We start from the raw sequence: 6,824 nt of genomic DNA on the forward strand, positions 1-6,824 counted from the left end.
AAAAAAAAAAAAATAGCCTTTTTAAATTTAGATTTCTGTTTTTTTTACATACCGGTTCAGACGACTTAAATAATTTTTGCTTAAATTTTATATTTGTATTAGAAAATTTATTAAATATATATATAAATATTTATCATAGCAAACCTAATAGCTAAAACGAATTATAAATTCGATGGCTATTTTAAAATTCATAAACTTTAAATCCTAACATCGCCTCTGATTATTTGTTTAGTTCTCAAGAGATCTCATCTATTACGTTGGATATCATCAGCATTTCAATTTGTCGCTTTTTGAAGCTTGGGACCAAATCTTGGAGACCAAGTTTTTATATAACTTAGTGAAATAATCTATATAATGATAGTTATATACCTTGACATACATGTCTCCTTTCAAGGAAGCCACTCTATATGCCTAATTAGAGAAACAAGTTCTAAATTGTGTGAATAAATAACTTAATATAGACGTAAGATTAGACAAGCGTCGCGCGTTTTGGTTTTTATTGAAGCAAGTGTCATAAAAATTGATGAAGAATTAATCCAAATAATCGTTCATCTAATTTCTTAAACTAAAAATAGCCGAAAAATGTATAATATATACATATATAATGCATCAATGATATGTGTAATAATTAATATATATATATATATATATATATATATATATAATATTATATATATATATATATATATATAATATATATATATATATTATATATATATACTGTAATAAGTAAACAATATAATGAATCTGGCTGGTTATTTTTGTAACAATCCCAAAGTTGATTAGGCTCATCCATCGATAAAAACCGAAAAGAAGTAAGTTCGATGAATATTCACTTTATACGGTCTTTATAATTAGAATAATGGCACCAAAATTATTAGTGTTTTGTATGTAAAGACCCTAGGTTTATCAATGTCTACAAAGGAAACCGCAGTCAAGACAATAATAAATACAATAGTTATTACCGATGGAACACAAGTACAAAATAGTGGACATGCACAAAGATCATTTAGATAGAAAATTAGGTAGTAATAATCATTTCTCTATAATGACACTGGTATTTTAACTTTTCAAAAAGATTCATTTGTGTCAATTAGCAAAAAAATCATGATCTTAATTAGTCCCTATAATTTAAAATTTTCATCTCATAGAAAACACGTGTTTATGAGTACAAGACGCCAACTTTCCATATTGGGGACAATATGAGGTCAGTATAGATTATCCAAGACCATACACGTACCCTAAAAAATACAAGTGTTAATTTTAATTTCTATAAATGATGATGATATAATTAAAAACCAACAAGGCTCTTTATTTGGTAAATCATGGCCTCACCCCTACTGTCAGCAGTCTATAATTAGTATTAAAGTTTTAATTAGATAAAAAAAAAATAAGCTTGATAACCACACATATTACACATGGCCCCAACGTGGACAGTTTTGGTTATGTCACGACCCAAAAATCACAAGTCGTGATGGCACCTAACTCAACCAGCTAGGTAAGCCAAATAACAGAAAATACAACTCGACTGAGATCATAAGAAAATAGAAAATAGATAACTGAACATTTACGAGTTTACCAAGACCAGGTAGTACGAATCACGAGCTTCTAAGATTTGGAATTTCAAAACTGATACAAATAAATACACGTTCTGTTTGAAGGTTAGATAAACAGATTAGCAAAACCTAAACTACCAAGAACAAGTGGCAGCTATATCCAAACGCGCGAACATCTTCCGAATCAGCACCCGACGTCACCAGCAACTCTACTCCAAAATCTGCACGGGACGTGCAGAAGTGCGGTATCAGTACAACCGACCCCATATACTGGTAAGTATTTTGTCTAACCTCGTCGAAGTAGTGACAAGGCTTTTAGTTAAAAGGATGCTTATTTAAATAACTTGTACATTAGATTAACAGTAAAGCAGTTCAAAGTATAACAGATAAAAGTATCAAGTACAACCCGGCGAGTCAGACAATGAATATTATAAAGAACCACAGTAGAAGAAAGAAAGAAAGAGCGCAAAGTCCCGACCTAACAAAAACCTGACTTTCTCTCTCTAGAATGAAATTCCCTCTCAGCAACTGCTGAAATGACGAGGAAATCGAAGACTGGAGGAGGAAGGCAACAGAGCTAGGAGTGCATGCAACAAACTTCTTCTGTTCGAATTGGAGTTCCGAACTCGGAGGATGCAAAGAAAACTTGTAGCATCAATGTTTTACAAGGTATAATGCCGTTAGATCTGCATAAAAGTTCGACATCTAATACTACACAAGGAACACCGGAGAAGACGTTAATTGGGAATGGTAAGGAACATAATTCATCAGGGAAACAATCATCGGCTGACATGGCGGGGAATGAGTTAGAATGTGGGGAAATCCTGGGGGTAGAACAATACCTAGAACCTAAAATGAAGTTATGGAGTTAAATTGTGACCAATAGCCCTGTAATGGAAGGAATGGAGTTGAAATCACAGGAAACAATAAAGCAAAATATCAAAATTACGTTGGAGGATATCAAGGAGGAAGTGGAATATTGGAACAATGCTGTAATTTGCTATGTCTTGGGTTCTAGTCCCCCACCGGCAGTTATGAATGGATATTTTCACAGAATTTGGGGGAAAATGGGAATTGACAAAGTAGCACAGGTCAATAGAGGAGTATTTATATTACGATTTACACAAATGGAAAGTAGGGTGAAGGCTGTGGAAGATGGAGTTCAGATGTTTGATAAAAAGCCAGTTACTGTAAAGCCTTGGTCTCCTGATATAGACACAAGGAAGGAAACCTTTAACAAAGTGCCGATATGGATTAGACTACCAGGACTTGACATAAAGTACTTGGGTAAGAGTGCACTCAAAAAAATAGCAGGGCTAGTTGGTAATCCTCTGAAGGCTGATAGAGCTACAACATGGAAGGAGAGGATGACATTTGCTAGGGTGCTTGTGGAGGTTGCACTCGACCAGCCTTACCCACAGAGTGTAATGTTTGAGAATGAAGTTAGCAAAATCATAGAGCAAAGAGTGCACTATGAATAGAAACCTACACTATGTCAGGAATATAACAACTATGGACATGAAAAACAGGAATGCAGGAGATACATCCAAGCAGAGAAGCAGAAGGAAAACATGAATGGGAAGGAGCCAGGCCATAGCACGACAATTATGTGACTGAAGGGAAACAACATCTAGTGGGACAGAATAATAAAGGGGGCAGGGTAAATGAAAATGTAGGACAACAAGGATTGGCTCCTGGTGCATCTATAGAGAAGGGGAATAATGTGAGGCTAAAAAGTCCACAAACAGACAAGGGAGGAACTAGTTCTACACTAAATCTAGTGAATTCATTTGGGGCATTGGGGGAGGCCAGCACCATGGAGATGATAAAGCAGGGAAAAAATAATACAAAACAGAAGCAACAGAGTGTGCAGAGTGTCCCTAAATAGAGGAAGGGTGGGGGACTCCCCCTAGCTAATGGATAGCATAGGTTTCTGGAACACCAGGGGACTTAATAGGCTAACGAAACAGAGTGATGTGAATCTGTTTCTACACCAATGTAAGGTTAGCCTGTTTGGTCTCCTGGAAACTAAGATTAAGAGAAGTAATGCTCACAAAGCTTCTCTTAATCTATGTAGAGGGTGGTCACTTACACATAATTTGGGAGCTCATCCAGGAGGCAGAATATGGGTGGTCTGGAAGCCAACAATCATGCAGGTCCAAATAGAGTATGTGTCTGCACAAATGATTCACTGTGTTGTAATGCACAGGGGGACTGGAATAAAATACAATGTTACGTTTGTATATGGATTGTCACACCTCCTTTTTTACTACACCCCGTAAAGGGTATAATAAAGGGAATTTTTCCAATTAAAGGACAATCGAAACGGGATTTTTTAATTAAAAGATTCAGATTTGCCACTTGGGAGATTTATGGTGTCCCAAGTCACCGGTTTAAAATCCCGAATCGAGGAAAAGAATGACTCTGTTTAACAGTCCGCGAACCAGAAATCCGAGTAAGAAATTCTGTTAACCCGGGAGAAGGTGTTAGGCATTCCCTAGTTCCGTGGTTCTAGCACGGTCGCTCAACTGTTATAATTGGCTTAATTATCTGATTTTAATACATTTTGAACCTATGTGCAAATTTTAGTTTTTAACCGCTTTTATTCAATTTTAAAAGAATGTTGAACGTCGTTTAAAACATGTCTTTGGATCGCGTTACATGAAATGCACCCGCAATCTGGAACACGTCTTATTCAACGTTTTGGGATTTGGATTTGGGTCACATGAAATGCACACCCGAGTTTAAGAAGGTAAAATTATTAAATAGCGCGCCTAAAAGCAACTAACGCATTGTTAACTTTGCGAGGGCCATGAAAATTCGCTAAATGGCACGCCCCGTGTTCTAAAGATTTTAGATGTATAATTAAAGAGGGCCACGCAATTCATGAATTTATTTGGCGCGGCGCACCTCAATTTATTTTAAAAGGATGTCCTAAAAACGCACTATTGTTACCTATTAAGGTTCGTCTCTATTCTAAAAAAACTTAACTTATTAATATTGTGAATTAACTAACACTCAGGTATTCAAGAGAGTTTAGGCCCCAAGATCAAGTCCAAACTCAAACAAGGACGATCTCCATTGTTGAAGAAAACCTTAGTTCAAATCTGCCACTTAACTTGAAAGGCCCAAAGTTTATAATTCAATTTCTTAAAGTCACCAACCTCCAATAATGAATCAGGGGTTCCAGCATATTGGGCTCGAAACCAGCCCCATGGAGAAAGGAAAATTAGTTCAGCTTTGTTCATACAAGCTATCTAAAGTTTGGGCCTCAGCACAAGCCCAATTTGGGGCGAACCAGAGTTAGGATCCAAGATCGAGTCCCCACAGGCTCTCAACTTAGCAAAACTAATTTATTTATTGGGCTGATGATATTTGGGCCTATTATTACGCGAATCGCCCAACTCTTTTAGACTTCACTTTCAATATGCAAATAATGGGCAGAACAATGGTGATATGGACGCTTAAAACTAAATCCAGACTTCATGCTTATATTCAAGCCATACGTATGCTGATGAATCAACATACTTATTTCCGAAATTTCCTTTCTCAAAACAGCAATTCAAACTTTATTTAACACATTTCACAGCACTTAATGTTCGATTACCAAATCACTTTTTACAGAATTTAACGCATCGATTAGATTGAAACTAGAACTAAACTACTGAAATATTTAATCACAAGATCACACATATCTAAAATGAACATTTCTAAATAAGAGTCCAAATGTACAGTCCTTTAATGTTTACACAAGGTTAATAATCCATCAGTTTTCAACAAGTTAAAGAATGGCATGAATTCCAAAAAAAATTACTATTATACTAAGATGAATAGGCTAAGCTAAACACTATCATAATAAACTACTAACCTTCAGGAATTTTAAGCAGGGATTTGACATTGAAAATATGAGGGAAAGCAGCTCATCCTTTCATAGAAAAATTCAAACGAGTACAACTTGCATGCTTGCATATCACTTCCTAGAGAACCAAGGAGTACCTGGAGATTGAAACAAGGGAAAGGAATGAGGATCAGCAGAACAAAGCAGCAATTAAACCCAGCAGCAACACAGCATAGCCAAAACGAGTGCCAAAATCCAAAAGAAGGCAATCTCACTCAAACAATACCCACAACAAATCAGTTTCTTAAGAAATAAAACCCAAAACAGTGCTCCACCAGTTTAACCAACGCGATTTCAATCCAATGCAAATCCAACACCTCTAAATCAAACCTTAGAGCTAATATTCAATCCATTTTTAACCTTACATGAAGAAAAATTGCTTCAGATGTAAAGAAAACTTCAGGAATCAAAGCAAAGGCAATGGAACAGTATTTCTTTAGAGATTTGGCCGCCTGGAGTTTTCAGGATTTTTTTTAGTGCTCCCCTCTCCCTTTCAGCCCTAAGTAACAATGACTTTATAGGAAAGTTACTAGGGCAACTTCAGATTTTAAGTTTACCCTTTTAGTCCCTTTTTAGTTTAGCTTTTGCTTTAAAAACCTTAAGGTCCTGACTTGTTACCCAAGTTACACCACTTAAATCCTGAAATTCAAATTGGAACCCCAATCTAAAAGGTTCTAGGGGCTTCTATTTTCAGTTACTGCAAGAGTCCTTAATTAAAAATACCCAGTATGCCCTTGATTACCCCTGAATATTACCTAAAATTATTGACCTAGGTTAGACTAAACCCAACCCAACTATACCAACCCCTTTAACTTGGTCAATGCTGACCATGGTTAATTTCAAGGGCTTTGGATTATTCAGCAACAACCAAACGACATTCATTTGAAACAAAACTCCAAAATTGAAATGCAAATCCAACACTCTAATTTTCGAGCTTGTATTAACTACTAGAAATCAGAATTAAAAGCTACTATTATCACTTATCAGTCAAACAGAAAAAGAAAACAAACAAAATTAATCAATAAAGTAGAACCAAGCTATATTAGTATGAAAAGAGAAGGAAAATCAAAAACTTAAACAAAACAAATCGGAGAAAACCGGCAAGCCAAAATCAATGTACAAACTAGATTAAAATTCACATGCAAGGTGGAATAAAATAAAACTAAGAAAACTTACCAATTAAACTCGAACACGACTGACCTTCCAATTTCAACCGCGAGATAAACAAGAACAGTCAAATGCCATTATCCATGGTGAAATTGAGCCTAAAACCTATGAAAGCTGGAGAGGAAGCCTCGCAGAATCAAAAATCTATGTTGGACTCTTAGGGCTTGATTTTCGATTTAATATTCGAGGATCTTGAGGGGTAT

This window comes from Nicotiana attenuata, unplaced genomic scaffold, assembly GCF_001879085.1.
Source record: "Nicotiana attenuata strain UT unplaced genomic scaffold, NIATTr2, whole genome shotgun sequence".
NCBI lineage: Eukaryota > Viridiplantae > Streptophyta > Magnoliopsida > Solanales > Solanaceae > Nicotiana > Nicotiana attenuata.